A 21,453-nucleotide genomic window follows, 5' to 3' on the forward strand; every position below is an offset into this window, starting at 1 on the left:
AATAACATACACAAGGGACGTAAGTTTGCCTAGGTACTCCCTTTCTCATGTTGATATGGAAACCATCTATGCAGCTATCATTGTACTGGAATAGTTAAAATGGTACCATCTACGTATGCAAAGTCCTGAGTTTCCTTTGCTACTACAGCAGCAAATTTGTTGCTCTTTTTGCTTCTAAACGCTTAATACAAGAAAATCCAAATGAAGTTTCAGTTGGACTGTTTGTTCAAAGCATATGGGCCGTATTTTCATATTTTTTTTAGTAGTCTGAAACCATCTCCGCACCCAGAGTTTTGTTTGAAGCCTCCAATCAAGGAACAGGGGGTGCGAGTTGCTGGACAACACCCGCAGGCCCGGGGTAGGGCAGGGGGGTTTGGAAACCACGGCTTCACAGGTGCTGGGCAGGAAAAACCTGCGCAAAACTTGGATTATTTTGCGGTCAGCCCTCCGGTTTAGGGCGCAGAGCAGCCGGAGGCTCGCGGGGCCGCGCTGAGGAGAAGCGCCGCCTCAGCGCGCGCCGCGGGGGGCTGCGCGCCTCGCGCCCCCACAGCGGCCGTTTAACGGTCGTTAACGGCCCGTGGCCGCCGCGCGCCAGCGGCGCTCTCCACAGCTCGCGGCGTCCCTCCGCCTCCTCCTCCGTAGCCGTCTGGCGGCCGTGGCCCCGGCGGGCCAGCGGCGCTACCTCAGCGGGGGCGCGGCCGGCGGAGGTCCCGCTCCCTCACGGCCAGGTGAGGCGGGATGCCGGCCCCTCGGCGCGGCGGTCCGCCTGAGGCGGCTTCCTCGCCCGTGGCTCTGCAGCGCAGGTGGTGGCGGCGGCGGCGGCGGGGGGGGGGGAGGGTAGGGTGGGCGCGGGCGGCGGGCTGCCCGTGCGGCGGCGCGCGCCGTGCCGTGCCGTGCCGTGCCGTGCCGTGCCGGGCGGAGGGCGGCGGAGCGGTCCCGGAGTGATGACGCGCTTCCTGCCCTCCCCGGCGGGGGTCTGCGCCTGGAGTCCGCGGCGGCAGCTGCGGGCGGCGGCGGCGCAGGCGAATGAAGGAAGGAAAGGAGCGAGGGCTTATGCGCTTTGCAGTGCTTCGGTAACGCCTCTCCCGGTACGAGCCCCTGAGGACCCCCTTTCCTCCCTAGCGCTGCACGGTGTGTGGAGCGTCTGGTGTGCGCTGAGCCGCGGAGCGGGGGACGGCTCCGCGCAGAGGCTGAGCGGCGGCAGCGCGGAGCCGCTTCGTCCTGCAGCCAGGCAGCCAGGCAGCCGCCGCCGCCGGGATTGCGTATAAATGTTGCGTTGTCCCCAGCCGGGCAGCAGCTCCGGAGCGGGGCGGCGGGCGGTAGCGCCGGTGCCCGCCGCTGGCCGCACGAGCGGCGGGAGCCCGGCGGCGCGGATCGTTCGGCATAGCCTCACCGGCGCGCCGCGCTGCCCGCCCAACAAGTTGCTGGCTCTGGAGAGGGCTGCGATGACCTGGTCCCATGCTGTGCGGAGAGCAGGGCTGCCCTAACGCTGGGCGGGCTGATCCCCGGGAGGAGGTGAGCGGCTTCGGCTCGCTTTCTCGGCGGCTGGAGTCGAGGTCGGGGGGAAAGCCTGGCTCCTTCAGGGTCCTCCAAGCTAACCCTAATGCTAACCCTGTATAGCGTGTAGGAGCGAGGGGCCGCTGGCGAGGAGCGGCGCGGGGGCGGCTGCGCCCCGGGGCTGGAGCTGTACGCCGCGCCGCCGGGGACCGCGATGGAGAGAGACGCTTCTCGCAGCACGTTGCGAAGCGGCGACCTCCCAAGGACGATCGCGCTGTGTGTGTGCATGTGCGTAGCCATATCCATGTGCCCGCCCTTCACCACCAGCCCCGGGGGGCGCCTCGGCTGGCAGCGGGTCGCAGGCCGGTGCTGTAGGGAGCGGCGGGAAGGCGAGGGCGCGTCCAGCCTGGGCGGGCGGGGGAGCCGCGCCGCTCGGCGCCAGCCGGAGCCAGCTGGGGCGGGCGAGCGCGCGGCGGCCGCGGGCTCGGCGGCGGCGCGCCCTGCGCCAGGGGGAGGCGGGCGCTGCGCGGGGGGCGCTGCGGCGGGGGGCGGCGGGGCACCTGCGCTCTTCCGCTCAGCGCGCGGCGCGCTCGTGCTCTGCTGACCAGCCGCATTCCCTTCCTTGGGCTCTGCTTTGCGCTCTGTTAAGGTGTTGCTGGTTGGAGAGAACGTGGGACACTCACCGATTCGAAAATTCTGCCAGGTTAAACAACTGCTCATTTCCCGCCGGCTGTTGTAAAGGTTTGTTCTGTATAGCTCTGGTTCGGAGCCAGGTTTGAGCCATGTTACCTGGAATGGCAGAAAGCCCGCTCTGAGTTTGAAAGTGTGCTACTTGAAAACATCAGGACTTCTGCATGGCAAGAGAACCCAATAGCTATGGAGATCATCCTTGGGACTAAAAAGCAAGCAAGCAAACAACAGATTTTTCGGCTTACTGATGCTTACATTAAAAATCACTTACTCTTTTGTGAGCTTACTCTTACGTGAATGGCAGTGTGTTGTAAGTATGAGCGAAAGCTGCTGGTGCTAGTTACAAATGTTTTACAAGGGGTGGTATATGGAAAGTTTTCCTATCTGTTTCAGACAGCGAAAGCCATTCTTCAGTCAGTGTTGGTAGTTCATTGGTAACTTAGCTAACAAAATCGGCTGAACTATATTTTCTGCTTTATTTTTTAAAGCATGAAACTTTAAAGGTGGTGCAATGAGATTGAATGTTACTGTAGAGCTGGGAGGGGGAAAAAAATGGATAACCTTACCTCTGAGATGTGCATTTCATGTGAAATTCACGACATTTCACCTCACTCCCTGGTCATTACAGAACTAAAGGTTTAAGTGGAACTTTCTTCTGACCTATCTGGTTGTTGGTGACAAAATTATTAAGATGAAGTAACATGATAAGACTAGTTCTTTTTCTAGTCCTGAATCTGTGTCAGAGTTACCTTGACAAACTTAGTCAATATTTAAGTTCTTCACCTCAATATAGAACTTGATATCGAGTATAGCAATGTTATATAGAATACTCATTCATTCTGCCATACAAATTAGTGTACTTTACCCTGAATACTTGTGAATAGTTGTCTTATATGTGAATAATTATCCTACATGTTCCTAGAGTAACATCTGTTGCATTATATCATGTAATGGAATGTGGTACAGCCTAATTTAAGTTGTTTTGAAATGCTGCCATTGCAGTGAAGTAGTGCCTCAGAGAGTAAGGGTTTTTTTTTGGTGTGTGTGTGATGGATAGGTTGGTTAAAGACTAGAAGATATTGAAAAGGATGAATTTGCATTTGAACTGCAAAGGATTAAGTAATTTAACTCTGAGCTTGGTTTGTTGTGCAGTTCTATATAGACATCTTTTATCATTTGCCAACTAATCTAATCACTGAGTTCTACTAACATTAGCAAATAAATCTTTAGTTAAAACGTAACAGATAAGTACAAAATCGCACTATAGTCTATGCAAGTCTTTTATTTTGGAGAGGGAAAAGTGGACTTGAAAGAAGTGTCTGGTTGTTGATATGTCTGTGGCACAGCTTGGACTGCATAAACTTTATGATGATTAAAAATTTTACTGTGAGAACTCTCATTTGGTATTGTTTCTACAAAGGTTTGACTTGGCAAAGCAAGGATTTACTGAAATACTAGTATTTGACCTGTGTTACTTCATATCCTTACCTATGCGATAGATATATATTAAATCTGTGTGAATTCAAGGTCTAGGCAGCTTCCAAAAATGCCAGTACTTAATTACATTACATTGCTGACCATTGCAGCTGGTCAGTAGTACAGACGTCAACCTCTATTCCTTACTGTGGTATTGTAGTGTTGGATAGTTGTTGGTCTAACAATACTGTTTGTTCGTGAAATATGGGCAATATCACTTGCTCAAGCATTACTCACTACATACATACTCATACAACTTCGTTAGCACTGAAGTAATGAAAAAGCTGCTTGAAGTAATTCTCGGTGCCTAGTCATATCTACATCTCAGATTTTGGCAAACTGCTGAATCTATACACATCACTTCTTTTAAAAATATGCGAGCTTTCTTGCTAAGAAGTTACTGTATAAATATTGCCTTTGCAACAGGTCATAATTAGAAGGGGGGAGAGATACGAATGTGTTTACAGAACACAGCTTTCAAAAATTCATTTTTTTTTCCTAGGTCTTGAATCTTCCAAAGATTTGGCAAGTCTATTTACACGTGTTTCTGTGGACGATAGAATGCTGATGCAAATGGAGAACAGCAGACAAAGTGATCGGGTGTTGTTGCAAATAGGGGGAACCTGTCTCAAGCATTTTGCGTATTACGTTTCATTTGTTTCCTTTTGGATTGTAGTGTGTTAGCTGGAACAAAATTTACTAGCATATAGCTGGAAACAGTAGTTGGCATCTGCAGGAGAATGCAGGTTTTTGCTTCTGAAGTTTTGCTTTTGACCACATGTGGCCATAAAAATGGGGAGGAATGAATTGGAGAGGTTTTTTGGGGGCAGTGGGTAAAAAGAACTAAAAAGAGGTTTGCAGAGCCCTTGACTACCAAATTCCGAAGCTATGGTGTTCAGAGTAGTCTTGGCCTTTGCAACTCTGTGGATGGGATTGTGAGTATAGACATCATATTATATCTTGGGGTTCTTTATTTTTATTGTTGTGAGTAAACAATCCATTCCTTTAATAATAATAAAAAAAAGGATATCGGTCACATGTTAAAGAACTTGAAGGTAGCCCAAGCTAGCTAGACCTGTAAGTGGTAGGTGTACTGAAATCCTGGGTCTGATCAATGATAAGTAAATTACAGGCATCTCTCTCTGGGCGTAGTAGAGGCAAATGCCTCTTCAGTCAGGTTAGTACAGTTCGACGAGAAGAGGGGAAGGAGCCTGGGGTTAGCCTAGATACAAAGATACCAGACTTCTGAGTGCGAATACTGAACATTCCAGGTTTGTCTCTGCTAATGCTATTACAAATCCATTTCATGGCAGTGTCAGAGAACCATTTCTATGGGTGTGTTGTGTGCACACATACTTATCTCAAAACTGAGTATGAATTAGCCTGTGTACTTGAAGTAATTGTGATAACATTTTGATGTTTTCCAGTTTCAGTTGCAAGCTGAGATTCTGTCCCCAGAGATCCACCCCCTCAGTTCTCAAAGCTCCAGTACCTTTTTACGAAAGCATCTTCAAAAAGCTAGAAAACACACTGACTTTACAAGGTGATGGTGAGTGCAGAAGGGAAAGTCAAATCTTAAAATACCTTTACTACAGCGCAAATTTCTTGCTCTTAGTCCCTTTACTTGGCAGCAACCGGTTGAATTTCTGCCAAGACAGGTCAGACTGGTACTTGAAACTACCTCCCTTGCATTCTGGGTAGGTGGTTCATCTTTCTGTGTTTGGGCAGCAGGAAGAAGGTGTGAATTGAAGTGAATTGCAAATGAGTCTTGTGTCCTTTATCTGCTAGCTTTTATAAGGCTGAGATTTTGTATTTCCATGAAAAAGTGACATTTCGCCTAGGGAGAAGCAGGAGGTATTGGCTGTTCTAAATCACAGGGAGTAACAATTAAGATGATAAAGAATCAGTGGTACTACATGGGCCATTTAACTGTTTAGGCAGATTAACAATTTACATTTCTGTCAACTGTGGTAGGGGCTTGCCTACTATAGGGTATCCAAAAGTCTTTAGTGTTTTGCTAAAGAGTAATGATGTGAGAATTCCTTAAACAATAGCATTTTCTTCAGCCTAGAAAGGCCCTCAGAATTAAGACTTTTCTTAGCATGTATTCTTGTCTGGTCTCATCTAGTGATCTCTCATGTTTCTTGGGAGTCAGTATCTGTAACATAGTAAAAGTTACCCTGTGTTTCATCTACTTTACCTGTGGATCTAGGTTATATTATAGTTTATTTACAATGGTGGTGTGTACTGCTTAGGAAGCTGTAATTTCTCTGGAGTGTTTAAAGGTTCAAAAGTAGATAAAATAATTGCATGAGCATAAAACAGTTTTAAAAACTTATTGGTGGAAAAAAAAAACCAGGATGGAATGTATACTGGTAACACCATCAATTAGCCTTAAAGGCATTGATGGTGGGACAATGTAATAGCAGTTAGAGGAAATATTGCCAATTTTCTACCTTAGACTGTTCAACTTAAATGTACCATATGTTTGGTAACAGGAAACAGCAGGATGGTACTTGACACAGAGAGAGAGAGGAGAATGGAAGTAGTGAAGGCAAGTAATGAATACCTGCCAGAAGTGATAACCCCTGGTGAGGAAAAGAAACATGGTAATCTCATGGTGGTGACAGGGGACAGGAGAATGATGTAGGACTAAAGCACATAATGCTATAGACATAATAAAGATGTTGAAATGCCAGGACAAATTTGAAATTCAGCAATGCGACTAACATGGGATTAAAAGTTGACATGAATAAAATGGGATCAGGAAGCAGAATTTGAATGAAACAGTTCCCTGTAGCCTGTACCTTCTGTTTTTTTTTTTTTTTTATTATTATTATTATTATTATTGACTATAAGACCTTCTTGGATTAATTTTTGTTCCAATCTAAGGAAATGACTGCTTGAGTCACCTGTTGTTGAGGAGGCATCAGAACTATCTGAGGAGAGGATCAAGTAGGAGCCACTACTGCACAGCAGGAATGCAGGGTCAGGCTGAAGGGACTAGTGGCAGACCTCCTGGGTCAGGATACTGCAGAAAGCGCAACTGCAGGCAGGAAAAGATAAATGCCCAACTTCTGTTTTAAAAAAGTAAAGGCTATCGGAAATGAAATCACTTTGTGATGTTTAAAGTACTTCTGGGAAATGTTATGTGCAGCAACAGAGGATGTGTGGAGCCCAAAGGAGGATCCAAAACCTTGGGCTGTTTACCCACTCTGGAAAATGGTTAAAAAAAAAAAAAAACTAGTAGTTCTGTGGTTGCCTTTGCAGCTATGGTATGATTCAGATCAGCTTTGTTGTAGCTGAACTGCCTGTACAGTTGCACTGTGATCCTAATCAGACTTAAAAGCAGCTGTGGAGGACAAAAGAAACATAACCAAATATATAGAAGAATGAAACCTGTGGAGAAAGAGTAATTAAATAACTTTATATAGTGAGATCATACTGGCCAGAGTATGGATTAAATACAGCAAAAACCTAGGCACTAAGATGAGAGAAGAGGGATTGCAGTAGTTGTAATGGGCCTTGTGTGAGACTTTTATGTTTACAGGACATGAAAGGATAAGGGAGCCAGTGCAAAAGGACTTGCAGATGCTTTTGGAGGGTGTGTGAGGTGTTTTGTGCTTTCTCTATCCTTAGCCAGGAAAGCAAAAGCCAGGCTAAGCAGTGATGTTGTCCCAGGAGCAGGAGGTTAGTCTGTTAGTAGTGCTACCTGTATCAGTTGCAAAAGCAGTGATTGTCAAAGGATATGAAATGCTTCAGCCTCTTTCTTATCCCTGTTCACACTGCCTTGTTCTAAATGGCCACCTTGCTCCTCGTTCTGGAGCTACATAGCTGCTGCTGTGTAGCTGTTCCAGAAAGAGAATTGCCCGATCTTGAAAGATGACGTCATCGTGATCACAACAAACCGTCAGACATCAAGTCTTCAAGATCCATGGAAAATAATACTTTGACGTTTGATCTTGGGGTGAATAACTGTGTTCAGTGGGTGACCAGCTAGTGGCACACTACAGTGAGAAAGCCCAAGTATGCCAGCTGTGTGGTAGTATTTTTGGAACAGCACGAGAATGTGTCGTTTCCACTATCCTAAAGTTTCTTTCTATTGCTGCCTTGTTTACAGCACAGGCTTGTCCGTCCTGAAAGTTGTTCATAGCTGCTTGTGCTCTAATGCAACCATTTGCTGAGTGAAATTGCTCCATGATGTTCCATGAATATTTTGGGAAAAGTGTTGTTTGCTCTCAGATAATTTGACCTTGAACAGTACTCTTAAAATTTTATTTTTGCTTGTACTTGCTGTGTAGTTCTAGAAGGCTTTCAGCAGCATTTTTGTATTAATTGATACGCTGATAATGGTGCTAGCCAAATTTTAATGCATGCTACCTAACAAAAAGCAAGTAAGATGAAACAAGAAACCATGGGAATTAAGTTCCACAATTGTGTTCCTTTACTCTAAAGAATTAGAATCCCGCAAGACAAAACATGAAGATATGGGGGGGGCGGGTGAGGGGACCAAAAGATGTTCTTAAAGATTTCATGTCAGAGATATGGCTGACCTACAAGGGAACATGGAATGGAATAGCAGGGCCTTGGTGCCAAAGAGATAAGGCAGAAAAATACTTTGGTGGTACAAGTGGGTGGTTAAGGTGAATTATGTATGCGGCAGTTGTTGCAGATTGTTTGGAACAGATAAACAAAGCCTGCAATTAATTAGAAGGATAGACGTGCCCTGAGGACCTGAGCAAACCAGTACTGAAACAGCTGTAAGGCTGCTTACAGTTGTACTGTAAGGTGTGAAAATGACTGTATAATAGCTGTGAATACTTTTACAGGAGAAATGCTTTGCTGACTAATACTATCATCATTCCTTTTCAAAAAGTAAGTTAGAGTTCCAGTTACTGAAAATCTCATACATGTATGAAGGGAAAAAACTGTTACTTAAACTGAAAGCTAAAAATGGAAGTTGAAGTCAAAACATTCTATTCCATATGGATTATATTACAGTCAGCAATGGCCTTAACTTTTCTGGAATAGTTTCACTCCCTTCAAAATGCAGCCTTATCTGGTCATTTAAGAAAGAGAATGAATTGTCTGTCTTCAAAGTGATGGTTGGCTGTAGCATTAAATTCGGCCCTCTACATTTGGACCTTGTTACTAAACAAAATTAAATGCTCCCTGAGCAGAAGTGCTTTGTAGTTTTATCTTCTGAGCCAAAGGCTCTGCTAAACAGTATCAATACTGAGGTTGTGATTTAAGGAGGTTTTGGAGGTTTGAAGAGAATATAGGTCCATTCTGATGAAGAGCAAAAGTGAAATTTGACTTAATAAAATAAAACAGCCGGACTAGTAAAACCTAAAAGTAGTGAGACCTTTTAAGAGAATGGCTTAATGGCTTCAGAGCTGTGGAAGTGGTTGAATCCAAAAGATTGTGTTTGAAAACGATCTTGAGTTTTCTTTCACTGTAGAAAAATGTTAATCTGCATTTCGATGTCAGTTTTGTTGACAGTGGAGGTTCAGTTCATTGCTTTGTGAAAGAAGATGAACAGCAGAGCTGAGAATTATTTGCCCCCCCTCCCCCAAAAAACCATGATATTTAAGCAGTGTAATTACACTCTATTAGTGTAATACCTTGTTAGGGTTCTTGATAGTCCATTTTACTAGCTTAACTAATGGTTTACTTAGCTTTTTTCTCAGAGTAGTAATTTTAGTTTTGGAGCCCAGTAAGAGACTGTAGAAGTAATAGAAGCGTATAACCCATGATAACTAGTGTCATTTGAACTTTTCAAAGTGAAGTCATTCATATAAGATTAAGTACAAAAAATTAGTTCTGTTGTTGCCATATGGTGATCTTAGCCCAAGAAGGGTGTCATTTTGATGTTAAATTTAATATTGAGAATTACTTGCCTGTAGTACTACTTATCTTCAGGTAGCTTGCAAATTAGTTCATGCTTTGATTTGTTTTTTTTCCCCAGCAAAAGTGTGAATATTTAAATACATAACTTTGAAATGTTTTTTATATATGTGGGTATATTAAATGTCAGCTGAGAACTTACTACCTAAAGGCTTAGTGCAACTGGATACTTTTGCACTCGGGATCAGCCTGTGTTGCATTTTGGAGGAGAGTTTCCCATAAGCAAGTTTCCCGAATGGTGAGAGGCTATCTGGTCAAGACTGGGGAAGCTTCCGTGTTGCAGAGTTTGTGTATAGTTTTTTGGCATGGTACCTGTGCATTTGGAATTGTATTATCTCCTGCCTTCTTGCATTACTTTGCAGGTGACTTGCGTGGCAGATGTTGGTGTAGCAGCTCTCGTAGCGCATACTGTCTTTCTAGTGCTATATTAGTATTAAAATGCAGCTGATTACTCTGGGCGACTAATATTCGGTAGCTACACCGCTTGCAGACAGACATCTTGGAATCAGGCATGCCTGATGTTGGCCTTGCTTGCAACCCATTTCTGCGTCTGTTCTCTTAGTGTTAGGAAATCTCATGTTTAACGTAAGCAGTTACTAACTTTTTATAAAGCCACTTTGAGAAGTTCTGTAGGAGTCATCTCAACAACATGAAGTGAAGCAGCTGCACGGAGTGTTCAAGTACTTACTGGGAAGATGGTGCTGCCAAAGTCAGAGCTGGCTTAGTGTTTTCAAATGTTAGCTGAAAGGGAAACGCCTTAATTTCACTAATATCGGTTTAGCCAGATAATTGAGAATTCCTGGGCTAAGGCTTGTGCTGTAGCTTTGTGTGCCTCTTTGTAAAGAGAGTATAACAAGGTGAACTGTTAGCTGAGCCCCAAACCAGAGGAGAGACTTACCTCTCTTTTTGTGGACAGACTCAGTTAAGGAGTGGTCTTTGTGATAATCTTTTTACTAAAAGTTTTTGCACTTATTTATAAATGGCAGCCTAGGTCATGTTTTCTTGGTCTTTGGAATACTTTCTCTCATGCCTATTTTCCTTAACTCCTGGTAAAGCATTGCATTATACAGTTTACCATGCTTTGTTGCCTACTACCTTGTCTGTCTTGAATATATGAGGTATTTGTGTGTTACCACCATCCTGTCCACAAATGATAGCAAGCATGTAGCCCATCTGTGTGGGTCTGGTTTATGGATTTTCACTGTCTCACAATGGAATAAGATCACTTGCTTGTTTTTTGCCTTCCAGAACTCCTCTACTTTGCCTCAAGTTAGGGTCATACTTCCTGGCCGTGTGTGCACTCCACCTGAACAGTGAAGCTCTATGTTGTTTGTCTCATTTTGTGAAAATGTAGGCCCCACTATAAGTGATGGATCACCTGTTTCCATACACTGGAACTGGAAATGGCTAATTCCTATTCCCTAATGATGAAGCCATGGATAATGATGCAGTCACTGTTTAAACAGAGGCATTTGTATTTAAATACTGATGGTCAAAGAGCATTTGAAGCCTGTTGTTTGCTTAGGCCTGAGTTCAGGATCCTGTCACTGCATGTTAGAAAACTTAAAATGAGCTGTGCCATGGTCCTATCAGGTGATGCACATGGATTTTGAAGTAGAAGCCAAATCCATGATATTTGTGCATGTGAGTGATTGCATAATGTTTTAAGGCTCTTAAAGAGATGATTTGAGCAAGATCTCAACTGCAGAGGGTCCTAAACCGCTTGTGCATTTCCATTCTTAGAATTCCTTGTCTTTGTTGTGCTTCATGTTCGTGTGCTTCAAAACGCGGTGTTTAGTAATGTGACTCTTGTGTGTTGTGACAGCATGCAGATTTTAATGAGCACACCCTAGTGATGTGTAGCTTTAGGTCATGCGGGCTGAGGAAATAAGTGTTAAAAGATTGAAGACTTTTGCCTAGGGCTTCTAAGGAGGAAGAGCCATTTTTTGTTCACTTTGTTTAGCAGCCAGCACAATGTGGTTCTCTTGCTGCCTGAGGCTACAGTGTCTTCACTTAGAGATAAATTTCAAGTATCTGCTAATTATCTGCTCTCAAGCACCAGTAACGTTTTGGTACTCCCCCAATAAGTCTATATCTTCACTTGCAGTTCAGCTTCTGTAGCTGTCATGTGAGTTGTGAAGAATGAAGTACAGCTTCAGCCCCTGAAGAGGATGCAGAAGCAAGGTGGGACTGCAGATAAAGGGTAAAAGGGGAAGAATAAGCAGGGAGTTTTCTTTTTAAAGTGTTGTTTACAAGAAACTAAAGGAAAAACATGAAAGGAGGACAGAAAATACATGAGTGAAAGGGAAAATGACAAAAGCAGTTGTTTCCTTCAACTGTAGTTACAGCAGTTGTGCTACATTGACTAATCTCCCTTTCTGGACTATATACTATTTTAAAATCCCTTGCTTAGGGTGTAGTTTTCATTGCTTGAGGCAAAATTATTCTTGCATACTACTTGCAAAGTATTTCTACTACCACAGTCAAATACTCAAAGCAGTCCTTTCTGTGTTGAAACATAAAAATTCTAGAATGGTATTGGTTGGTCTTTTGGTACCAACGTTTGTTTCTGACATGTTATATGGAATTTGTTTGCTTCTAAATTTAAATTTTTCTGTAAGAAAAGCAAAGCAAGCTAAATCAGGGACACTTATTTGGGGGACTCTGTTTTTTTCCGTAGGACCTGTCCCTGGCATTTAGAATCAGTTTGAGCAACAGGAAGCTGTTTGTGGTTGCTGCAGTACATGGCAAGTAAACCAGGATGCTAGAGATTTATTTTGCAAGTGGAGATTGTCTTCCTTTCTGTCCTTAGCAGCTTGGCAGATGTCATTTTTTTTCTTTCTTCCTGGTTGGTTTGTGCTTGTACTGTTGGGAATTTATCACTTGGAATAGAAGCAATTCATACTTCAGGTAGCTCAAGTGGCTTAGAATAGGAGCTCTTATCTTCTGACAATGTTCAGGAAGTATTCAACTAAACAATAGTAACAATTTTCTTGAATAAGCTAATGAAACTAGTATTTGTATGATCGAGTTTGCGTAAAGTATATGACTTTTCTAGGACTGCATTCCACTAGTTACTAAAAATGCTGGCTGACAATCTTATTTTGATCAGTGAGTGTGTTAGTGGCCCATAACAAGTGAAACAGTTGCATGAATGATAGCGGAGCTGGAGTGAGTAGGACAGAGGCTAGTCTTTGCTTTCTAATGTTTCTTATTGGGAGTTATGACATGCTTGTGGAAGAGGTATGCACAAAAATAGCTCATTCTCCAAAAGGCAGATGATAAAATGGTGCCATATTATAATATTTGCAGAAAAAATCAAGTGATGTGGAGTGGAGAACATAAGTGAATCTAGATTATTATTAGTCACACTCTGGTTTTGTAATGGATATCTTAGGAGCAGTGTAGTGAGGTGTAAAAGTGGTATGTGGGGTCTTGGTGCAAGTTGCATACTCTGAAAATTCAAGGCATTGTAACAGAGAATCTGTGTTCTGCAAAAAGCTGTGATGTCATGTGGAAGAGACAAACCCTGACTTTTAGTTAAGCAAAAAAGAGACTTAGAGCAGAACTTTGAGGGCTAAAAATGTGTGTTTCCAGCAACTCTTGGTTTCCATTGCAGGCATGTTTGCTTGTTCAAAAAACAAAATAGGGATCAGAGAGATGGGGTGCAAGCATTGACCTGAGAGCCAAGTCCGGGGTATTTGGGAGACATAATGATTCTTACAGCTCAAGTAGCTAGGTGTGTGGAGGTTTTGCCACTGTTGCTTTGCATTCATGAGACATACCTACTTTGAAAATTTTACTTGGCACATGGAAGGGGAAAACCTTCCTCATCCCTTTTGCTGTGTACAATATATGAGTCAGTGTGGTGATCTAAAGCTACATATCAAGCTTCCTTGTGTAAAGAGGAAGCCCTCAGGAGGACTTTGATTATAAATAGAAAATGTTTTGTCAAAGAAAACTTCTGTATTGTGTAAAGCCCTCAATTATCTGTCTAATACGTGAGTGGACAGTGACAGCTTTTTCCACTGTAGGGAGATAAAGACTATATATGCTTAACAATCAGCATGTTCAGTAATATTAAATGTTGGGGAAGCTTTGGTCTCAGGGTTCTTCTCTAGATGTTGTACTGCAGATGAATGATAGGATGCTATATCCTCCTAGTGGAATGAAGAAAATAGCTAAGCCACTTGAAATACTTGCTTTAGAGACGTTTTATTTTGTGCTAGAAGAAAAATCAGCTGATGTGTTAAACTACTCTGATGTCCTCTGAAGCAGTCCGCAGGGTGCTACAACCTATGAGCATACTAGCACTGTTCAGTGAAACTTGCTCATCCTAAATATTTGTTCTTGGCTAATTTGGGGGAATTCTTGATATAGTTGGTGTGTCTTGTGTAACTGAAAAAAGGAGCAGTATTTTTTGAATGTCTGGTGAGAAAAAATATATAGGCAAAATGCAGAGTTCAACTGGTAATGGAGAGAACAGCTGTTTCATTAACACAGCTTTGAAATCTCCAAGTCAGGGAAAAAAAAATCTGTTTCCCACACGTGTGCTCTCATTTCTCTGTGTGTGCTTTTTCCTGCTTAATGTCTAATATTTAATGATTTCAAATAAAAAGAAACTTACTTCTAATTTTGCATAAAACAGACTGGAGACAAGAAGAGGTTTGGACACTTCTATATCCATTTGAATATCTGTGTATTAATACCTTCTCAGACTGAATGGGGTTACATTTTCTGACCTGCTGTTTTGAGGTTTGTCCCCCTACACGACTGCTTTGATTGTGAACAATATTTTTTAAAAAATAAATGCAATCATATAAGCCAGAAGTACATTCAAATGGAGGTAGTTAATTGTTTGTGACAAGTCTCAGTGGAGCTTGAAAATTAAGGAAACGCTATTTGACTTCCTAGGGCCCTAGGTTGCATCTATAGGTTTAGATTTACAACTTGGAAAACTGCATCTTCAGGCAATATGGTAGGCTGTATATATGCAAAATAAAACTTAAAACACATTTTTATAAGAGGGGCTGTAGTTGTCGAGTAAAGAAAGGCTTTTGGTTGTTTTTGAGGAAGCTTTATAGAGCTTAATTCTATTTTGTAAATGATTCCTAAAGTATTTCATAAATAATAGTTTGGGCTGTCTCAGCAAAGTGTCCAAAGAATAACCTTACCACATGACAGTTGGTACTCTTGAGGGGCAATAGAAGTTATTCAAGAGACAATGAAGTTATGCTTGCAACTGCATATACTTGGTATCTTCTAATCTACTGAACACATTTTCTATTGTTTGCAGAGGCTGCAGTCAAAGCCTTTGAAGTACAACCGGAATTTGTGAGAGAGTAATGGCTCTGAGGCAATGCATGTGTAAAATAAGTGCAAATATAACATGTTAAACTTGTCTACCTGGGCACCATAAAATCTATGACCTTTGCAGTTAACCACTTTTGCTATTTCAACTGCACATGAAAATATATCAGACAGATTAGTGTTGATGTTCAAAAAGAGCCATATCTTGATTCTTTTGAAGGACAGAAATAGTCTAGCTTCAAAATGATTTGTTTTTCCTTTTTGAGCAATAAGGATAAATGGAAAGACTCAGGAGTACATGATACTGTTTTTTTTTTTCCCTCCCAAATGCTTTACCATGATTATTTTTAGCCTTAGACAGGCCCACTTTTTGTGCTGAAGCTGCCTGAGTATCCAGACATGAATTGAATTTTGGATCTACTTTTCTGCAGGAAGCTCTTATGCATAATGATGATTCATCCTACCCTGTATCAGTGAATTACTGGCATCTCTTCTGCCTTCCACATTTTCTTTTTAAAAAAGAAAAAGACCTAGTAGTATAAGGCCAAGTTCTCTTGTCATTGGCTACATGCTGTGTGAAGAGAATGAAGTATCAAATCTGTGGAATCTGCCACTTTGGAGACCAGAGCTGGGTAGCAGTGTGGGTGGGATTGATGTGGTTACACGTGCAACAATAGAAGGCCTCAACTGCAACCGCAAACAGCACATTTTAAGCTGAGAGCCTGGAGGGAACATTTTTTTTCTTTGCATTGCATATATAGAGGTGGCTGAGTGATCATGATTTTATCTTTTTTTTTTTTTGCAGCATTACAGACAGATTTGCTCTGTCAAAGGTAAAGGCAGGAACCTTCACGGGCAAAGGGGAAGTAGTTGTGTGTGTCATAGTAAATTGAGTTCCTGAGCACAAATGTCAGCAGATTTGGATTTGAAAAATTAATTTGAAATACTGACTTTTCAGGCATATTTTGACCTATATTTTGAGTTTGAAGCTTTATTAAACTCATGTTATTAAAGCCTTTTTTCACATCCCCTTCTCCAGTAACCTTTCATATACCTACTGAACGTGATGAAAGTGACAAATCTGAATTGCTGTGTTCTGGTGATGCTGAAGAGACCCAAAGGATAGATTTTTGTATGTCGATGTAAATAAAGTTTTTTTAAAAAAAATCTGCTTAATTTGTAGAAGTACACATTTTTTTTTCCAGGAAACCTAATATATTCAAATTGTTGATAAATAAACATTTAAGGCAGTTTCCAGATGTGACCCATGAAGATTAGGTGATAGTACTTTAGATACTTTAGATTAGAGAGTATTTTAAGCATATTCAGCAAATGATATGTTTAACCCGACTGCAGTAGGGTTTGTTTCCTGAAAAACTGGTACGCAGAATCCAGTGGTTGTATTTATGGTGTCAGCGGCTGGGAAACACCCAAAAGTATGATGAAAGGTAGCAACATTTTGATTTTCTAAAACAATAATTATCTATAGGACAAAACTGAACAAGTAGAGCAGATAAACAGATCTGTTTTATTTAAGAGCAAGGTTTAGGGTAAGAATATGTGAAGAGTGTCCTTCTGTTACAGGATTGGGTATCCAAGATCCTGACATAACCTGAAAACCATTAATGGTAGCACTTCTTTTAACGTTGTTTTCCTCTGTGTTTTTTGCCAGTGCTGTACAGTGACAAATTCAGTTATTTTTGGTAATGAAAGTACAGCTTTTATCCTTGGTGAATGAATTACCATCTCCTGCGGTGAAAATTAAAAATTAAAACTAATATTGGGATAGCAAGCTTTTTGTCTTGAGATAGCTGGCAGCTAAGGAAAGGTTAGAACTGTTAGGTCTGTTCTGCCTCAGGGTATATTTCACTTTTTGTATTGAAATACGTGATATAACTGACTCCATTTTGCAATGACATGTAATTTCTTGTTTATTCCAGCTTTGTGAGCATTAATGCCATTACTGCTGAAGAATTTGTAAGGATGTTTTTTGCTTCTGGCTTGTTCTCTACTTGTGCCTTGTTTAGGTTTTAATATGTTGTGAATTTAGTTAAGAGTAAAGTGAGATGAAATGTTAACCGTGTTTTTTCAACTTTTTGCTTGTTTCCAATGGCAAAATAGAAGTGATAGTAAGAGCTTTCTAATCCAACTTGCAGCTGGAACCCGAGGAGCCATTTTTGCTGCACTGTAAATGTTAAGTTTAGTTAAGGTAGAAGTTAGATGTATTTTCAGTTATCTTCTGTTACTATTTATCTCAAAACTTGAAAACAATTTTTTGTATTTTGGTGGTTAGCTTTTGGTTCTTGAATATCTTTTTTTTTTTTTTTTAATTCACAGAGTTTTTTTATTTAGGGCAAATGCTTTTAATTATTTCTCCAGTTGTTACTATGGTGAACAGTACTGGAATACTTACGAGGGTATTAGTTACGTATTGAGTGCATTCTGTGACAGTAAAGGGATCATTCCTTTGAAGCTGAGTACGTGCCTGCACAGCAGGTACTCATCATACTATGTTGATGGAATGAGTATCCTACTTGCCCATTTTGGAAAAACTAAAACTTTATTGATTGTGTCTGTTTAACTAGGCCAGGTTTTTAAGACTCACATGAATAACTAAAACAAATTCCCATGTCCAGTTACCAAGGACAGACCATTTGGCCTTTGCGAGAAAGTAATCCTTTCTTCAAAGGGTTGACAGTTAGCTCAAAAGACAGATTCTTGGTCTTTTTTGGTTCTTCCTTAACCACTTTAGCAGGGAGCATCTACTCCAATTGTCTAATGTTAATTCTAAAGACAGTCCTTTATTTTGTGTTGGATGGGATTTGCAACAAAAATCTCGTTCCAAATCTGTGTCAGAAATGCTTGTTGCTGAGTCAGTTCCAGCAGCACAGAATTGCAACATGCAGACTAAACAATTATCAGTACATTTTTTTCCAGTGCAATGTGCTGTGTAAAGATAGAGATCTTATTAACTGATGGACATATGTTGTACCTTGCTGGAGATATTGCTATTGTATCTTATCATGTTAATGGATGGGATATAGACATGTTAATGGATGGGATTTAGACATGCAACAGTAGTTTAACTAATGATGAATCTAACCTTGAAAGTCCTTTTGTTTCAGTTCAGGACAAATTGTTAGTACCAGTTTATGACGGCTGCTTGTCAAAGATATGAAACTTCTAATGTAAATTTTGAAGAACAGAATTCTGATCATTGTTCTTTATTAAGTGCCTCAGTAAACACGATGCCAAAGCATATTTCGTATTTGAGATGATGAAAAAGAATGCCCTGAATCTGCAAAACTCAGCTGATTATTATGATTGTGAATAATTCATGATCCTTCCAACAGCAACAGATTGATTTATGGTCTCTTGTGTGCAGAGGGATCTACAGACCAGCTTCCTAACGTGATTAGATACACTGCCGGCCACTATTCAATTTTTAGTCAAAATTAGTAGCATAAATGGACTATAGAATAACAGAGTCTTGATGCAGATGAGGTGGAAAGATATTTGGGCAGTGAGTTGCCAGAGGACTTCGCAGACTTCCAGTGTACCTAGCAAATTGAGTTTCCTCTCCTCACCCTTCAAAATCAAAAGCATTTGAATGTTCATCATTTAAATTAGTGTGATTGTGTTAGGTCGGATTCTGCCTGACAGTAGGGCAGAAGTCTTGATCAACAGTGTTCTGTCTTTTTTTTTTTTTTTTTTTTGGAAAACAATGATGTATTTAGTTTTATACACACTCTTTCTGGGTCACCCTAGGAGCTGGAGGAGAAGTTACTGTTGAAGTTGTTTCCCAGGATCTAAGTTTGCTTTATAAAGGATACCTGCAGCCAACTAAATGATTGTAATTAACCCAAATCTATGCTTTCCTACAGGTGATAAGGAAATCGGTGTTAGTTTTCCTTATCTACCCCTCTTTTCAGTGCCAGATACTTCAAAGTTCATTGCATCTAGCATTGAATTAAAGATTATACACAGAACACTAAATGCCGACTTTGTTACTGGTTTGTTGTTGTAGAAATGGTCAAAAGAAATTTTGTCTTGCTTGTTTATGAAGTTTTCCAATGGCTGCCTCAGGGCATTTTGTTTGAAAAAGCTGTACCTTTCATTTCTTCTTCCTTCCCTGGAAGAAAATGTTTCTTTGAGTTGAGTGTTAAATTGGAAGTGACCTTACTTGCCTTCAGTCACAAATAGCAGCAAGCGGGCAGGGGATTCCCCTGCTGCCCATCTTCGTTCATGGCTTTCTATTTCTGTTCAAGCCCCAGCTTATACCGCATGGTGAGCGCGAACGCTCAACCTGCTGCAACAGCAGTTCAGGTGCATTTCCCTCCACCTCCCCTCCCACCCCCCCCAAAAAAAAACCAGAACAAAACAAAAACACCAAAACAGTCTAGGCTGTGAGCAGGCAAAGTTGCTGTGGTACAAATGCTATCATTTTTGGCTGGAAAATAGTAGTAGAATGTATGCATTCTGTATGCTCGTTTGTGCTTGATGTGGTGTTCTGGGCAATGTGACTTAGGGGTTAAGATGCTGCTAATGGTGAAATGTTGCACTGTTTCTGAAATTCAAAGAAAATAAATCTGATATATTTGGAAAGGACATCTTTGTTGTTGTTGTTCAGATAGCTTTGCTTTATGTGACAGAGGTTCATAGAATCATAGAATCAGTAAGGTTGGAAGGGATCCTTGGGAGATCATCTAGTCCAACCCTTCTGCTCAAGCAAGGTCACCTAGGTTCTTGTACTGTAGCTGTTATGGGAACTAAGCACTTGAAAGAATGGGAAAAAAAACTTAGTAATGTTTTGATGTCTCTTCTTTGTGGTAACATAATTACACCTTTTAAAAATTATGTGATATGAAATGTTAATAAAAAATATACTGTTATTTAAGCAAGAGTGTAATGTAGTATTTCCAGCTGTTCCTGATCCAGCCACCTATATTGGGTGACTGGCTGGCTGATCAATTGTTTATCATCCTAAAATGTCTTTGACAACATGTGGGTTGGTCCTGGCACTCAGTTTTTACCCCACCTTCTAAGCATACTATTTATGTCTGTAACTCTGCAATGCAGTAAATATTTGTGGTGGTTACTGATTACTTTAAACAGGTGATTGTATGATTAATAGTTGATCTTGATCTTTCACTGGGACAATGTGTTTCCTAAACCGATGATTTCCATTGTACTGAATGGACGATACCTGACTCTCACAGCACAGTGCACTGTGCTGTGCATCAGGTGAGTGGACAGTGGAAGAGAACAGTATGTCATTATTTTGTACGTGATCTAGCTATTGAAGAGAAAGTGAAGCTGAGCTTCTGACTTAATTGAAGGGATAAACTGATTTGAAATAACTATTACTGTTGTCCTCTCCCAAATCAAGACTGTAAAATTGTGCAGAAAGTAGAGTTATGGAAAAGGTGAGTTGCAGACATGTCAGTTCTAAAGCCTTTCTCTCATGTCAGACAAGGTAATAGCAGTCACTATTCATCCTCTCTTCAGTTGACACAACTGGGCCATAAGCTATAACTGTTCCTGCACAACATTTATCTATCACTTGCTTTTTCTCCTTGACCGTTGTACTGTAATTCTCTTTTAGAGATCGAGTATTTTATAAACTAACTGCTTTGGATTTTTGTGTTGCTTATACTTGAACTTTTTACTGTCACTTATTTCAAAATGTTAAGATTGTTGAAACAATCATGATCCACTTTTCCAGATCTGTTCCTTGTTCCATTTTTTCCCCTTGCGCTGTATTAAGTGCTTTCTTGACTTTTCTTGCAAAACTTCCTGAATTTTCGTGCTGTCAATGGTACCAGCCAGATTCTTCTTCCTTTCTGCCCCCCAAAGAAAAGTATGCTGTAGTATCTTCTTGCTCTTCCTCTAATTTTTGGGGAGAACACTTACTCAAAACTGCTAGTTGCCTTCTTATTTCAGCTTTGGATGAGAAAACTGCCTCCTGGCAGTGAGGTGATTCTAGCTGTTTATTAGGCTAAAACCTTATGCTTTACCTTACGCTCTTGTTGTTCTGTTCAATAGCCTATGTAGCTCAGTTTTTTAATTTTGTTTTCTTTTTCTGAGTAACACTGGGGGAAAACCATTTCCCGGCAGTGTTTGATATAGTGGAGCCCTAAGCTGGGAGAGTCAGCTTTAACAAAACTTCAGCATATAAACTCAGTGTGTCAGTGTAGTAAGAGCCATGATGTTATTTTTCAGGCCTTGCTAATAAGCGTGTATTTCTAGTTATGAGTGGTGACCTTTCATTAAACCTGGCTCTTGGCCTCAGTTCAGTTCCTGAGTGGAAAAAACAGGAATATGTACTAGAAGTGTTTACCTGGCATAATGTATGATGTCCTGGTGACATTCCTAGGCTGAGTTATTTTTGAGGTAGTGAGGCAGGCAGTATCTCTTCAGGTTCTACTGCACATGTATCGTTTGTGAAACATAATTTGTAGTAATAGGATTCTTAGTAGAGCAGCCACAACTAGCCCAAGTCTGGATCTTTCATGTTGCTATTTCTTGGGTTTTACTTCAACTACATACTGTCCTTATGAATCGTTATTTCCT

At 41.3% G+C, this 21,453-nt stretch overlaps 1 protein-coding gene across 1 annotated transcript in view; it reads left to right on the top strand.

Moving 5' to 3' along the window:
- Positions 1–989: 989 nt before the first annotated feature.
- The window catches only part of TLN2 (talin 2), a 219,549-nt gene continuing 199,085 nt past the window's right edge, over positions 990–21,453 (top strand). The window contains exon 1 of the mRNA XM_062583331.1: positions 990–1,088. The gene's annotated coding sequence lies outside the window, so the exon portion shown is untranslated. The remainder of the gene's footprint in view (positions 1,089–21,453) is intronic.

This window comes from Rhea pennata, chromosome 10 (assembly GCF_028389875.1).
Source record: "Rhea pennata isolate bPtePen1 chromosome 10, bPtePen1.pri, whole genome shotgun sequence".
NCBI lineage: Eukaryota > Metazoa > Chordata > Aves > Rheiformes > Rheidae > Rhea > Rhea pennata.